This window comes from Rattus norvegicus, chromosome 6 (assembly GCF_036323735.1).
Source record: "Rattus norvegicus strain BN/NHsdMcwi chromosome 6, GRCr8, whole genome shotgun sequence".
NCBI lineage: Eukaryota > Metazoa > Chordata > Mammalia > Rodentia > Muridae > Rattus > Rattus norvegicus.
Window position 1 is genome coordinate 14,835,360 of NC_086024.1, and position 14,292 is coordinate 14,849,651.

The 14,292-nt window shown below is 47.9% G+C and overlaps 1 long non-coding RNA gene across 6 annotated transcripts in view; it reads right to left on the bottom strand.

The window, feature by feature from the left end:
• LOC120103471 (uncharacterized) overlaps nucleotides 1-14,292 on the bottom strand; it is a 28,288-nt gene that overhangs the window by 1,281 nt on the left and 12,715 nt on the right. For 2 of the 6 annotated variants that reach the window (XR_005505666.2, XR_005505663.2), the window contains exon 3: nucleotides 9,241-14,065. This is a non-coding gene — a long non-coding RNA (uncharacterized LOC120103471). Of the gene's footprint in view, nucleotides 1-299; nucleotides 6,149-6,884; nucleotides 6,988-9,240; nucleotides 14,066-14,292 lie in introns of those variants that run through there. The other 4 variants (XR_005505665.2, XR_005505664.2, XR_010052465.1 and 1 more) reach the window with 4 other exon arrangements.

Below are 14,292 nucleotides of genomic sequence, written 5' to 3' on the forward strand. Positions count from 1 at the left end.
AGTTTAACGCTGGAGCTGGACACACTCTGGAAAGCCCTCTCTCCAGGCCAGAAGGGAGGACCTGTCAGTGTTTGTTCCCTCAGAGAGTTGACCCAGGTCTTCAGCACAGTGTGGGGAGAGGAGCTGGGAGCATCCCACATTCTGGACCAGGGAGGAGAGAACCGAGCTGAGCAGGGCTGGCTGGCCCAGGCATCCCCTCAATGGACACGTTTCATTTCCCAGCCCTCAGATTTCCTGAATTTAAAATGACTGCACGTGAGAGCTGGGGACATGGTTCAGCGGATAAAACAAGCTCTTACCGAACGAGCTGGAGGAGCCAAGTTTGAAATCTCAAGGACCCACTTAAAAGCTGGCATTGTAGCACACGAATGTAATCTCAGGAGAAGATCTCAAAGAAAAGACCCTGTCTCAAATGAGGCAAAAGGCAAGCTTTGATATCTGACTTTGTTCTTTGACTTCCACACATAACATACTGAACACACATATCTATCAATTATGTACCACACATGCACTTGCACACGTACGCGTGCACACGTACGCGCGTGCGCGCGCGCGCACACACACACACACACACACACACACACAAAACTTCATAGGAATGGCTTTTCTTTGAAAAACTGAGAGGGTGGTTGAATTTCATGCCAAGGCTGAAAAAAGATGTCATCAATCCCCTGAGGCTCATGGCCTTGGGATGGTGAGCTCACTAATACTCTTCAGACACTCTATAGAGCACTTGGGCTGGGCAGAACTGGTATGGTTTGATACCTCTTTTATCTAGATCTTGGAGCATGGCAGCTCCCAAGTGAAATCTGAGTGAGGCTGGCATCTATCCTACACCCAGCCAATCACTGGATACCATGTGTACACACACGCCACGGACAAATGACTGGGGTTTCAGTGGGAGACAAGGAGCCTGCAGTGCAACTCAGGGTACCCAGGGTGGGGCATCAAGACTGGTCTAGACCCGACATCTAGAGGAAGGGAGCAGGAACGGCCAGTTTTACAGAGGGCAGTGCTCTGGTTTGTATCATAATATAAATTTTCATCACACCAGCTGGAGAAGTGGCCATGGGCCAGAAACCTGACACAATTAAATACCCAGAAATCGTTTCCAGAAATGACCTCAAAGACCCCACACTGGCCCTAGGCGCCTACCTGGAGGTGCTGTCGTTGGATGGTTTCACGGCTTTTCTCCGTCTTTCCGGCCCTCATTGCATGTTACCCCTGCAATCACGGAAGGACCCGTTTTGAAAAGTTTCCGAGTGGCCTTCGGTGCACCGATGGTTCCCAGAGAAGGAAAACACCTATTAAAAATGTTCGTTCCAGGCGGATGGCTGCTTCCAGCCGTCTCCAGTGCCAGAGTAATGAGTCTAGAATTCCCAGCTCTTGCCCAAATCTCAATGGCTAGTAATTAAATTTCCACTAACAGTTTGTTTTATCACCTCAGTTAGCTTGTTGACATATAATAGGAGCCGCTGAGAGGTGCATCTAGTTAATGGCTTTCTTTTACATATTGATATTAGTACCTGGAGTGGGGACATGTCCTCTTCAGAACGTGATTACTATTTTGAAATCTTAAGCACAGGAGGGAAATCCGTGGCTGTAAATTAAACAAGAAGTTCGGAGAACTTTTATCTTCTGCGCCATCCAGACGCTATGCATCTCATTTACGTGGTGCCGTTGCCGAGTTATCTGTGTCACACAGATGACTCTCGCACGCCATGTTGACTAGCTATTGAGATGAGCTCGGAGTGCGGTGGTAGCCGTGCCCCGAGCCAGGAGGCGAGGCAGGGCGCAGAACATGAAAAATTCATTACTCGTCCATTTCAAGTTGCTTGGATATTTTAATTCGAAGAGGAAAGAACCGTGTCAGCTGAAGATGGAGCCATAATTAAACTGATAGGCATTCATTATGGCCTCCAAACCTGCTCAAGGTGTCGTTTGTTTCTTTCACCCATCCTTCAACTACACAGACTCAATTCTCTCTACAAACCAGTGGGTAAGGGTCGAATGGCAGCCACTTGCTTCTGAGGGGACCTGCCACTGTCCTTATCTGGGTGCCAACTCTGACCCTGTCTTTGATGCCCATGGTAAGAACTTCCTGCTAAAATCCTGTGAGGAGAGCATACAACACAGCTTCACCTCTGGAGGGATCTCCCCTTACTGTGTGTGACTCACACATCATGACGGTGCTCCCAGCATACCCCAGAGTGACGGCTCCAGGGTCAAGGGGGGGCAGACATCCTGGTTTGACAAACCTCTTGTGTGTCGAGGGTGCAGCCACCTAGAGCAGTGATAGGCACCAGTGTGGACAGGATCTGAAACGGAATTGATGTGATGTCATTTTGACTCTGCTATTCCGTGGTTATCTCTCGCCAAGACTTCACGTCTGATTAGTCCACTTGGAGGGGACAGGGGACTTTATCAGTCTCCCTTCCCGACACTCCGTCAACTTCAGGAATGCAGAGAAGGAATTTAAAATGAGGTGTCACATCTTCCTATCAAATTCTTTTGTGAGGCACCCCTGAGTTGGACGCCTGGTCTGAAACGTTAACGAGGGGCGGGGGAGTGGGAGTTGAGTCTGCCTTCAACCCCTATGACGAGCAGGTACATCTTTCTGGGTTTGCTTGTCCTTGCCGGTACAGGGGCTAGCCCTGTGAATTGTCACCCATGCTGCTTGTTCACAGCAAAATGCTGGCAACAGCGAGGCCACGCCTGTGGATGTCCCTGTGTGAGGATAAGAAGTCACCTGGGGAACTGTTGACAAGAAATTCTCCCTGGCTGTCACCTCGTTACCCATGCTGGATGTTCTGTTGCTCCAGTCCCAGAGTCCCTGGCAAACCCCAGGTCACTGGGGGCTTTCTAGGACCAATGCAGCCATGTTTCCTGGCATAGACTACCTGGCAGGCTACCCACCTGCCCACCTCCACCTCCCTGCTGCAGTGGCTAATCCCTAGAACAGACCTACCATCTTCTTCCACACAGAGCAAAACCAGATAACAGCAGGGTTTGTCCTTTGGGAAAGTTAGGCTGCTGGGCAAATAACTTCTTTTTTTTTTTCTTTTCTTTTCTTTTTTTTTTTTTCGGAGCTGGGGACCAAACCCAGGGCCTTGCACTTGCTAGGCAAGCGCTCTACCACTGAGCTAAATCCCCAACCCCGCAAATAATTTCTTTAACTCATCTGATTCCATGTTTTTGTGAGAAGGCGTGTTGCCTCTACACTGCTGCATGCTGAAGGTGTATGTGCATGTGCATGTATACAGGCATGTGTACTTGAAAATATGTACATGTGTGTACTTGTATGTATGTGTGCATGTATGTGCATCTGTGTATGTGTGTACATGTATTTGTGTGTGCACATGTGTATATATGCTGTGTGAAAGGGTGTCTGTGTGTATATGTGTCTGTGTGTCTGTGTGTCTATGTGTGTGTGTCTGTGTGTATGTCTGTGTGTTTGTGTGTGTGTGTATGTCTATGTGTTTGTGTATGTTTGTGTGTCTGTGTGTTTGTGTTTGTGTGTGTGTGTGTCTGTGTGTTTGTGTTTGTGTGTGTGTCTATGTGTTTGTGTTTGTTTGTGTGTGTGTCTGTGTGTTTCTGTGTGTGTTTGTGTTTGTATGTGTGTGTTTGTATGTCTGTGTGTTTGTGTATGTTTGTGTGTGTTTGTGTGTGTGTATATGTCTGTGTGTTTGTGTGTGTGTGTTTGTGTGTGTGTGTGTATGTCTGTGTGTGTTTGTGTGTGTGTTTGTGTGTGTGTTTGTATATGTGTGTGTGTCTGTGTGTGTTTGTGTTTGTGTGTATGTGTCTGTGTGTGTCTGTGTGTGTTTGTGTTTGTGTGTGTGTCTGTGTGTTTGTGTGTGTGTCTGTCTATGTGTTTGTGTGTGTCTGTGTGTATGTCTGTGTGTATGTCTGTGTGTTTGTGTGTGTGTATGTCTGTGTGTGTGTGTGTGTGTGTGTGTATGTGTGTGCGTGTGTAGGCCAGAGAACCACATTAGGTATCTTCACCAATTGTTTCAATTGTTCTCTATCTTATATTTTTGAGCTTCTCACATACCCCAGAACTCACAGAATAGCTAGAATAGTGGATGGCACCTGAAGAATGACACCAGACCTTGTCCTACCTGTATACAAACAAACACACATGTGCCAGTGTGGACAACTTGAGCACACACACACATACACAGAAACACACATATACACATGAACCCTCACCCACTAAATAGCCACATATCCTGCTTCTTACCAATATAAATAATCCAAACTATAGCCAGGCAATGTGGCCCACGCCTTTAACCCCAGCACTTGGGAGACAGAGGTAGGCAGATCTCTGTGAGTTCAAAGCCAGCCAGAGCTGTTACACAGAAAAACCCTGACTCAAGAAAAAACCCAAACCAACCAAATCAAAAATGTTTACGTCTTGCTTGTTCATTGGATTACCTATGCCAGTTCCGGTCGGCTATTTTTACAAAGTAGGCAACACTGACACCCTTAGGGGTCAGAGTAGGAAAAATCTTATGTGGTGATAGACAGTATAACTGTGTCACCCTGACTAAAAACGACCTTGGATTCTCAGAGAATCGGTAGGGAGGTCTGCTAGTGTGGCTTAGGTACAGGCAGCACCTGAGATCCTACTCAGAACACTGCCACTGGGACAGCTATAGCAGTCCTCCAGGGAGCAGCCACTGTGTAAGCGGCAGTCTGGTGGGACAGAGTTCTGAAGAGCTCACACTCAGAGAGAGCCGCACAATAGCATCTGCTCACTTATCAGTTGGTTTTATTTGTATGTCCGTATGAATTTACTTATTCATTTGAGACATCATCTCACTCTTTAGCCCAGGCTGGTCTAGGACTTGGGATCATCTTCTCCGAGTGCTGGGTAGGATTCCAGGCACGCACTACCATGCTCCTGGGTCATCCTCCTCTTTGCCTTCTTCGCCTCTCTTTGAGGCAGAATCTCACTATGTAGCCCAGCTGACCTGGAATTCCCTGTGTAGATCAAGCTGGACTTGAACTCACAGAGAGCTGATTGCCTCCGGTGCTGGGATTCCAGGTGGGTGCTGTTATGCCTAGTTCCTGGGTGATTCTTCTTATATCAGATGTGGACCCTTCCCGTGTTCTGCCTTCCCTGCAAGATTCTAGAAAGGTGTGGGTGCTAGCAGAGTGTGAGCGTTGCCCAAGGCTGCTGAGAGGCCTGAATGTGGAAGTCTATCCAGTTTGCACGTCCCTCCTCAAAGCTGATCTACCTAGACTCGCCTTTCTACATAGACATTTACAAACACTCAACTTCCAGTGCAGATCACCAGTCAGTCCTCTTTCCCACACGAAGGCATTATCCTGGGAGCTTCTCTTTGCTATTTTTAGGACGATTGATTTCTTTTTGAATCATTCTGCCTGCGTTATTCCTGATGTCTTCAGACAATACTCTGGTCGGACCTGACTATCGACACCTCACTGAGGCGCCCCACGGATCAGTTAGCAGACGCCACAGGAGGGATGGGGCTAGAGGAGGAACTTCAGCTTCTCTGGCCCCTCCTTTTCTTTCCCTGCAGAAGTAATCATGATAACGAGGACATCGCCCTGCATTTATACAGAACACTGTACTTTTCAAAGAGCACGCTCTTCTCAATGAGCAACACATAATATCTTGCAAAGGACAGGAACAGAACAGTACGCCAGGGGAACGAGTTTTGATTGGGGAAGGAGGAGGTGTAGCAGTGAGCATGTCATAGCGTTTGTTTGCTTTTTGTTTTTTGTTTTTGTTGTTGTTGTTTTTTTTCTGTTTCATACCTCCGCAGAGAAAGGGAAGTCTATTTATTCTGTTGATCACCTCATTAATTCCAGGCCTAGACCTTTTGATTATTCCCCAAAGATACATTTCAACCTGGTGAAATTAAGATTGAGGTGTGTGTGTGTGTGTGTGTGTGTGTGTGTGTGTGTGTGTGTGTGTGACATGAATGAGTGAGCACATGACCAAGAAGAGGCATGCGACTTTATTCAGAATACTCTCAAAGCTGAAACTGACTTCAGTGTCCCCCCGGAGCTGAGTGGGGAAAGAGATCCTGCCATAGTTACTCCAGAGTAAGAAGGAACTGTAGGACACTAGGAGACTTGCTGAGGAGATGAGCAGACGTCACAGAACATCCAAGGAGTGCTGTTTAGGCGAAGTGTGTGGGTGGGGAACATGAGTCCTGGGTGACAGAAGTCACCCTGGGGGAAGGGGACTGTACTAACTGGAAGGAAGGCTGAGGGAATCTTTCTGATGCTCAACATTATTAGCTTATTGAATAGGGTCTCTTAATGGTTGCTTTGGCTGATTTGGAGCTTACTATGTAGACCAGGCTGGCCTCAAATTCATAAAGATCCACCTGGCTCTGCCTACCCCTACCGAGTGCTAGAATGAAGGGCATACAACCACCACAGAGCTGGGAGTGCTGTCTTTGGTGCAGTATAAATTTCAAGTCCCTCTAATTCTTTGTCTTCAGACTTCCAAGCAATATTTTTATGTCACATGAGCAAAGACTAGGAGAAGGTCAGCGTTCTTTGTTACTGCCCACTCAGTCATGAGCCTCTCGGAGTCAATAGCAGGGCAGAAAGGTTAATGGAGAGTTTCTGGATGAACAAACGGATCCCTGCCCACTCCTCAGACCCCTTACTTGGTTCTGCTCTTTCTGATTTGATTGACACCTGAGCCAGCCAAAATATTCCTGTTCCAGAGTCAGCAGGTGAGAGGCAGTAAAAGCCTTGTCAGGATGAAGGCTTCTCAGGGGACCTGATGGCCCAGGGTTAGGCTCCCAGGCTTCTCAAGGCCCAGACCCCCACCCCCAACCCCACTCTCTAGCTGAACTCATGCTGTTCTTTGCACTTGAACCCTTTGAACTAAGCCATACCCTGGCAGCACTTCCTGGCTTCCTTGTTTGGACTGAAGAGGGACAGAAACACCAGTCTGTGTTTCTGGAGGGTATTTCAGGATCTTGTCTTCCTGTCCAGTTCCTGGAGGAGGAAGTTCAGAGAGAGGGAAAGGGTCAGTTGCATCTCACGGTTTGCAGACCATCTGGCCACCCCTGTCCCCAGCCCCTCTCTCTGTGCCGTTGTTTTCCCTCCACTGACCTGACCCTTGTTCATATCGCTTCTTCACCTCTCTGTGGGTGGAGGACTCTGCAAACTATTTTCTATTACAACTTGAAAGTTTACCATCCTTTTGAGAACCGAGCACCCTGGGCGCTGGAGTGGACCCTCTCTTTTCAAAGCCTTTCTTGGGAACCCTGAGTTCCCTGACAACGACCAAGGCCCAGGTTCCTCCATTGAAAGGTTGTGAACCTGGGACATGGAGGGACGAGGGACTCTTTCCAAGTCTTAGTGCTTCCGTGTGCGAGCGCAGGGACACAGGAATGAATCTGGGTCTCTCACCACCAACCTCTCTACCCTTCACCTCCAAAGGGGAAGCCCTACCTCAGCAGTGAGAAAGCCAGTGTCAGCACAAAGTGGGTCTGGGGCCACACAAATCTTGACAAGGAAACTCTGGGACCTTTTCTGTTGGGGTCATCGGTGCCAAGAGGACCAGACTCCTGGGGACAGCAAGCTCACTCAGTGCTCCCCAGCAGCCTACCTGTAGCACGCAGAGAATGGGTAAGAGACCCAGGAGCCTGTCCGGCACTTCCCAATAACAATTATTGTCGGCCTGAGTCAGTGACCATTTACTGTGTGCTTCAAACGTAACTTTTTTCATTGTTTATCCCAATAATACAGTGATTTTATGCAAAGTCCTTTTTCTCTCTTGCTTCTCAAATCACAGATTTATAGGTGAGAAAAGCTGAGGCTTGGGTTAGTGGCTTGCTCAAGGTTAGTGGGGAAGTAGGGAGGCAAGCTCAAGTCTAGGCAGACCAAGTTCAGATGGTGGCTCTTAGAGAAGCAGATTGCAGGCACCTGCCTCATCAAGGACTAAGGGCATTCTAGGCAGTCCAGGAAAGATGCTCCCCTCCATCCAGGTCCATCTATCTGCCTGGGTCTTTCTACCTCTTCCTCATCTAATGTTTTAAAAATGCATGTACGCATGTGTGTGTGCATGTGTATGTGTACATGTGTGTGCATGAATGCCCGTGTGTGTACAGGTAAACATGAAGGCCAGAGGACCCAATATCATTGTGCAGGCTCTGAAGTTGGACCTTAGGTTCTCATTCTTGCCAAGCAAGAGGTTCACCAGCTAAGCTAACTCTCTAGTCCTCCTCCAGCTAATCTCAATTTTCAGATCTTGATTTGGTGTCTGTGAGCTGCATGCTGCTGGGCCAGGTTTCCCAACATGGCAGAGGAGTGGAAAGGAAGCAGCTGCTGCAGAAAGGCAGGCTGGTGAGCAAGGAGGCAAAGAGAGCAGGCCAGGCTTGCTCGTTTTATACAAACCCCCTTTTAGGAGAACTACAGTAATCCTGCCCAAGGAAGGTGGTCATGAACCAATTGACTAGTTATCTTCCTCTAGTCCCTCCCACCTCTTAAAGGTTCCACCATCTCAGTGCCTTCACTCTGGGGACCAGACTTCCAGAACACAAGGCTGGGTGCGTCTGAGGATGGGGAGCAGGGCTCCTGCTCACAAACCACAGGTCTAAGTAAAAGTTCAAAGTCAAACTTGACCGTAGGTCCTAGAGCCTGAGCTCTCAACCTGGAAGCGAGGTGGCTGAGAAGTTTAGTGTGTGTGTGTGTGTGTGTGTGTGTGTGTGTGTGTGTGTGTGTGTGTGAGAGAGAGAGAGAGAGAGAGAGAGAGAGAGAGAGAGAGAGAGAGAGAGAGAGAGAGAGAGACTCTCAGCCAAATAGAAATCATGCCAGGAGAGGCAGTCATGCCTGGCCCTCCACATCTGAGCTGAGCGGAATTCAGAACATCTGCCCAAGTGCTGACCTTCCCACAGCATCCCTCCTCACAATACCCGCCCTGCCCAGCTGTTCCTGGGCAGCAGGGTCCAGCTCCCTAGGAAACCCAGAGCATGGTGACAAGCAATGGACGGCAGTGTTCAGAACAAGGCTCTAAAAACAGTTCACACCTTTGACAGGTCCTCAGCGTCTCTTAAGCCCTGCACTCCCATGACACGATGTCCTTAAACATACATATATTCAACCTGGCAACGCCTGTGTGAATAGATCCGTATGATCTGAGGGATATTTAGTAACCGATAATTGCTACATGTTAGCCATCTGCTATACCCTAGGGTTTCACCAAACCCTTTCATAAAAGCAAAATGATACTCCACAGCCAAATTATATAACATTAACAGAATATTTTATATGCGAAATGTTGTATTTCTTTACTTTCCATTCAGCTAAAAATGTACACAGTCAGTAACAAGCCATTTCAGCTGCATATTTATCCAAAACATTTCACAGGCTAAAAAAAAAAAAAAAAAGTCAAGGGAGAAAAATAACAGCTCAACCACATGAGGGCTAGGAAAACACATTAGAAAAAGGAATCCTCATTACAATAATAAACAAGGGTCCAATTAAGGATGCCACGTGCAGGGTGGGGCCGTGCTTGGCAGGGAAAGCAGTGGTGCTCCTGAAGTTTTACCCTCAACTGTGAGAGCATCTTCCTCGCAAGCACCGTCAGGCTGGGGTTGCTGCAGCTGCTACGGGCATAGTAACAGCTCTAGGCGACTTTCAATGTCCGTTTGGGGCTGTGCTTCTTGGCTGTAAGCAATCATCACTTCCCAGCACACCCCAACCTGGCTGCCCAGGGCCAACCAGCCCTGAACACATGTGATTCCAGCTCGAAAGGAAGGATGGGGCAAGAGGGTGCTGCAGCTTCCGCACTGGCCAGGTAGACACAGGAGACCCATCTGTGAAGCTGAGCTCAGATCCTCCAGGACTCCAGCAGCAGGTGAGGGACACAGGCCACCACTGAGAAGCCATAGGAGGCAGGGAGAAACTCAGACACCTCTTGTGGGGGTTGTCAAAGAGTACACTGAGAGGGGATGTCATGAACATGTGTGATGTGCCTGTGATCACTTGGGGAGTTAAGGTACGAGGGTCAGGAGTTCGAGGTCATCCTTGGCTATCTAGTGCCTTTGAAGATAGCCTGGAGTATGTGAGACTTTGTCTCCAAACAACAACAATAACAACAACAAAACCTTAAGGCAGGAGTTTGGGGGTATAGATCAGCTGGTAGAATGCTTGCCTAGCACAGTCAGAGCCTGGAGTTTGGTTCTCAGTACTGTATCAACCAGCCAAGGTGGCATATCTATAATATCATACCTATACATACATATATCTATAATAACAGCACTTAGTACTTGGAGGCGGGAGGATCAGAAGTTCAAGGTCAGCCTTGTCCTTATTGAAAGGAGTTTGAGGAAAGAAAGGAACAAAGAAACAAAGAAAGAAACAAAAAAAGGAAGAAGAAAAGAGAGGGAGGGGAAAGAAAGGCAGGTAGATAGATAGATGATAGATAGATAGATAGATAGATAGATAGATAGATAGATAGATAGACAGACAGACAGACAGACAAATATATAGTGTGCTCAGATAGTCATTCTCTCTCTCTCTAAGCCTCAGTTTTTCTTCTATAAAATGGGGATGCCATACTCCTTTTTAAAAATAGTTTGGGTATCACTGGGATTTGTATGCTTGTGGGTCAGCAGAGCACCTGACCCACAAGAGCTACGTATTGTTAGGAAGCTTGTGAAACCACATGAAACAGTAGGGTCTACTCATGGGTTAACAGTGCGGGGAGTCCCAAGTCACATGACATCCACGTGATGCACAGTGAGCAGAGGAAGGGGAGGGAAGGCAGCGCTAAGCACGGAAGGCTACCCCGAGGAGGTGATTGCACACAGTGCCTCACAAATGCATGTCGTAAGCGCTCATGTACAGTCCCTGGCAAGGTCAGGAGGTCTCTGAGGTGACAATCCCCCAGACCATGAACTCATCCTGTGGCTCTAAGAATCAGATCAACAGTGGTATCAGTGGTACCAGTGTGGGCCTGTTGGGATAGTGGTGACTGCTGAGAAGGCAAGGGAAGAGGCTACCCCTAATAAACATCCCGGAATTATTCTTGCTTGTGAGAATGTCTGCTATTCCTGCTTGACTTCCTAGGGAGGCCAGAACATTATATGTGGACACTCAATAATGTCTCAAGGAAATCCGTGCTCATACAGACAAGGGTGGGGAATGGGATAGGAAGGCAGACGTAAGGAAGAAAAGGAATATGGCATCAGAGAGACTGGATGATGCAGTGCAGGTGGGGGAGGCAGTGGGTAGCACCAGGGCCTTAGGCTGTCTTGAAATGCTAGCCTATCAGTTTGCTGCAAATGTGAGCCAGTGGCTGTGTGGCAGGGCTGTCCCTGCATGGGACCCCATTCTCACTCGACTGCCCCAACCTTTTCACAGGGACTCCCACAGCCTATTCCTTTCTGCCTTTTCATCCTGACAGGCCAGGGTAGGAGCTGCCCATCAAACAGGTCCAGTTTTAGGTCAGTCCACTCCTCGGAGAGGCTGATCTGGGTGGGCTCAGCATGGAAACCTTGAGTGTGCCTGGAAACACAGGGACAATATGGAAGACAGTGTGCTGTGAGGAAGACAGGTTTCTTCCCGACTGATGACGTCACTAAGGGGCCCTACAGTGCTTGCACTGCCTGACTGATCTGGAGAAATTTTCCTTTAATTAATCCAAGGACACTTTCAATTTCTTGGAGACAGGGTTCTGATATAGGATCCTGTTGAGAGTACACAATGTTATTGCGTTTAGAGTTTTCTATTTGTTTAATTTCTTTCCCCTTTACTGACCATTTAAGTTAATGCTACGTCTTGGATTCACATGACCAACTAACGACTAATATCTCAGCCTTTGCCAAGTTACTTAGCCTTTCCCAGTCAGAGTCTGTAGAATGGCGCAGTAGCAGTACCTACCAAACTTAGGGCAACTAAGTTAGGCAACATATAAACTTGACATTTAGCACAGTGTCTAGTACAGGCTGAACACCCCCTACATGGCCAGAGACAGCTGCTGAATGGTGATTGGATGATCTCCAGCTTCTCCTGTGTGAGGGATCTCAGAGACAGTGCTGGGAGAGGACCTGGGGGAGGAGGTGTGGCACCGAGGTCTAGCTCCATCTAACTGACTTTACAAGAGAATTGTCCTCATGTCCTCAATGTCCCCATCAACAGCAGTCCAAAGACTGGAAGAGCTTCACTGACAGGCCTCTGGTGAGTGGGCCTCTGGCTTTGGTTGAGAAGAAGTTCATGTAACACCACACATAGTGTTTTGCCTGTATTGTCACTGACCAAGGCACAGGTCCAGTGTTCACAGAGTTTCTAAAGCTGTCCCCAAACCATGAGGTTAAGAAGCCAGAAGCATTTGCCTAGAGGGGTGGAGGGATGGATCAGTGGTTGATGCTCTTTCTGTCCCTGAGGACACCCAGCACCCATGTTGGGCAATGCACAACGGCCTATGATTGCATCGCCAGGGAGTCTTCTTGGGTCTGCTGCCACCAGCACTCACTCACACGGACACACACATACACACATGGTTAAAAATGGCTTAAAAACATACAAACTTGCCTAGAGCATGATAATGGTTCAGCAGATACAGGGACTTGCTGCCAATGCTGAAGAAGACACAAGTTTGATCCCTGGGAGCCACATGGGAGGAGAGAGCCGACTCCCAAAAGCTGCCCTCTAACTGAAGTGGAAATTTAAGGGTTCTTTGGAAAGTTGGTTATATCCATGGATGGTGTTTTGCTGGGGCAAACGCAGGAAGGAGTGTTTTCCTGAAGCAGACACAGTGAAAGGATGAGCTTCTAAAGCAGACACAGGAAGGGATGATTCGCTGAAGCAGACACAGATGAAAGGATGTTTGCTAAAGCAAGCCCGGGGAAGGACAGGCGATGAAGGATTCTTCACTAATGACACGCATGTATTGGTTCGCCTTACACACATTGTTGCGCTCCATTTGTGGAGACTCCATAGAGAGAAAGCATCAAAAACCTTTCAAGAGATTCCTCGGCTTCTTGTCACTTCCAAAGATTCAGGCTGATTGGCAGAGCGATGTCAGCTGATACAAATTCACTCGGAGTTTTGCTAAGACAGACTCATGTGCTGAGGCAAGACACATGGAAGACACCAGACGTTTGGCTGGAGTATAGCTGGGACTCTGTGGACTGTGAGAAGGGCTTGCATGTAGAGCTAGCGATATAACGCATCTTGGTCTCACGTCTTGGCTGAGATTCACTTTGCTGAGAGAGGTATTTCTCCTGATGTTCCTGATGGCCCTAATCCTCCTGATGACTCATGCTGATTCAGCTGAGGCCTGCCTGCTCCTGCTAGGTCGTGCCACCGCTGCTACTATCCCAACACTGTTAACTAAACTGCTGGGATAGCCATGAACTGTTTGTGAGTGGATCAAGCTGCCCTATGAACTGAACTGCTGATTTCCTGACAACACAGATGGGATTTGCTCCAAAGAACCATTTCTTAACTGGTCCATTTCCCCTGTGTCATAGTGACCTTTCCTTTCCACCGCCTCTGGTGGGTGTGGGCTAGAAGGGAGGTTAAAGTGTTTAAGAACTATCACTAAAATAGGTTTAGAAAAATCAAAGCTACATCTGACCCACACACACACACACACACACACACACACACACACACACACACATATGAATGCACATACACTCAGAGAAACAAATAAGTAAATATAATAAAACTTGGTTGGTCTAACGCCATCCACTTTTACAAGTATTCCAGGTTTTCAGCTAAGGAGAGACACAGGGACACAGTGTTCCACAAAAGCAGTAACGTCAGATTACCATGGCTTCACTTGCAAGACCCTCATTATAACCTCGGTGCATGGATGATTGGTAAATCCTACCACAACATATCATGAAAGGGTCTATTGTTTTTCTTTCCTTTTCTTCTTTTCTCTTTTCTCTCTTCTCTTCTCTTTTTTCTTTTCTTGTACCTGAGGGGTGGAGAAACACCGTGGAGGTGCATGCAATGCCATCTGAAAGCATCCGAACTCTTTGGGGTCTTGTGCTGGGCTGAGGAACACTGACTCAAGGAAAGTCGGGTTGTAGTGAGAAAAGGCAGCTGCCAGTGCCTGGTGGGGACAGAACAGAAAGCACAGGACACATCGCAGGCCCCGTGGGCAGCATCCACCGCAAAGCAAAGCAAATGTACAAACATATTATGGAAGCCAGGGGAAAGGGAAGGCACAGAAGGTTCCAGTGAACACGGTAATTGGAAGTGGGAATCAAAGCCCCCAGTCCAGTGCAGTTCATTCATTTGCACAATAGAGAACGTTAGTGTCTCTTGCCTTCTCTTTCT